Here is a 2,240-nt window from a genome sequence, read left to right as displayed (position 1 = left end):
TTTGGAAATAACCTGTCAGCAAAATTTCCCAAATAACTTCAAGCTAGTTTTTAATTAATCAAAGCAAGCAATGCAAAGGCATGACAGGTAGTTGTAACTGATTGTAATTATGCAAAACAAACATAAATATAGAGACACATTACTGAGAATACTGACATGTTTATAACTCTCCCTGCAGGTGCAAACACACAATCACATGGCAGTTTTGACATATTGACCATAGTTCAGCGCTTGTAAGCAAAGGTAACAAAACAGTCTCTATAGTAACAAATATGCTATTATGTGATTGGTCAGATCACGCACACCTAGTTAGGGGTGTGTACTGAACATACCAAAATAAATAGGTTGAGACTTTAATGATGATGATCATCATCATCATCAACATTTATTTATTTATATAGCGCCAGCAAATTCAGTAGCGCTTTACAATTGGAAACAAACATTAATAAAACAATACTGGGTAATACAGACAGACAGAGAGGTAAGAGAGCCCTGCTCGCAAGCTTACAATCTATAGGAAAATAATCCACTAAGATGATACACTAAGTTTCACTGACCGTGAGACTAGGATGGGTCTAAACTGGATTGTGATATCAATTTATGGGGGAGGGAAAATTAAAGTAAAAATAAACTAAACGTAAAAAAACATAAACCATTTTCAACAACAGATCAGCATAATCATTTGGCAAAAGTGATTTCAGTTTGTTATAAATAATAACATGGTGCATTTTCATTTCATTTGTCACAAAGCCACTAAAATTGTCATTCTAATACCAAAACCTAATATTTTGACTGTATGTGTGTTTTTCATGACTCTTTAGTATAGCAACTGTTTTGCAAAGCTGTGTTTAATGAGCAGTGGTATGGTATTTTTAAACTTTTATCCAGAAGTCTTCTGAGTACACAAATGTTAAATGTCCCATTTTGGTCTATTTGACATGCTGTTGGCATGGACTATGGAAGACTAAAAGATGTGTCAACGGCCCCAAGGACTGCTTTTAGCATTTCACCCTGAAGTCTCTCAGTGTCATGTACAGCCAGGTTGACTTGGAGAATATTGTGATTTTTTTCTGATTCAAGATAAGCAATTGGATTGGCTGAAAATTTGAAATTCATACTAACCAATCACAGCACTGGAACTGGCATCACATGGTCACATATAAACTGAGCTTGATATTCAGCCAAATCATTCTTACAGAGAGGCCATATATCCTTTCATCTGGGATCATGTTAATACAACACTTTCCAACTAGGTTAATACATTTCTAGGAGACAGATCACTGAATCATTGTATTACACACCAAACCAGCACATTAATGCATCTGAAATTGAAATTGAAACTCATCAGTACAAAATAGAACTTTCCCGTCATATTTAATAGTAAATGTGCATCATGTCAACAGATTTTTTTGCAAGTAATAACAACACGGCACTATTTCATCTTTGCTCTAAACAAATATATGTGTATTTTTCACAATTTGAAAATTTTAATATATATATATATATATATATATATATATAAATATAAATATATATATATATATATATATATATATATATATATAGTATTTAGACCACAGAATTCCCATTGGACTTTAGCAAGTAACTCTGATATGGCTTGATCTTGGCACACAGATACCTACAGTATCACTCAGAACACTCTTAATAATATCAGTCACTACTGTTCAACATTAACTGTGATGTGATGATAATGGTTGGACAGCTGTTCTGGGACACTTTGTTCCCTATGAAGTTGTGAACATGGACAACTGCCCATCCCAGATATCTAGGGTACATGTTGGATCACAATGGATAGTTTGATGTGCATACATCAATACACCTTTCCCTAATACACTATTGCCTCCTGGAATTGCTGCAGTTGTTGTTGAGCTTCCAATGTGCAGCATTGTCTGTGTGAAGTTAGCCTCTGTCAGCAATCACACCACAAGCCTTTTATCTTGTTGATACTGTGTGATTACAGATGCACCATCCCATTTGCGATAATTAAAGCTTCAGGAACTAGCCTTCTTTTCATGTCTGTCTGTCTGTAGGATGTGTATTTGCATGGCACGTTTCTTGTGTCCATTGGTTCACATAGCAATCAGTGTACTTGAAGGGATGTTATAGATATTAAAGCAAATACTTGCAGAGGAGTTCCTTCCCTGAAGATTTTACCAGCAAGGCAGTCGTGCTTAGGCACAACCTCAAAGAAAAGGCTGATAAGGAACGTAAATATGCAA

This window comes from Mixophyes fleayi, chromosome 3, assembly GCF_038048845.1.
Source record: "Mixophyes fleayi isolate aMixFle1 chromosome 3, aMixFle1.hap1, whole genome shotgun sequence".
In the NCBI taxonomy this organism is placed as follows: Eukaryota; Metazoa; Chordata; class Amphibia; order Anura; family Limnodynastidae; genus Mixophyes; species Mixophyes fleayi.
This window is presented reverse-complemented; position numbering follows the sequence as displayed.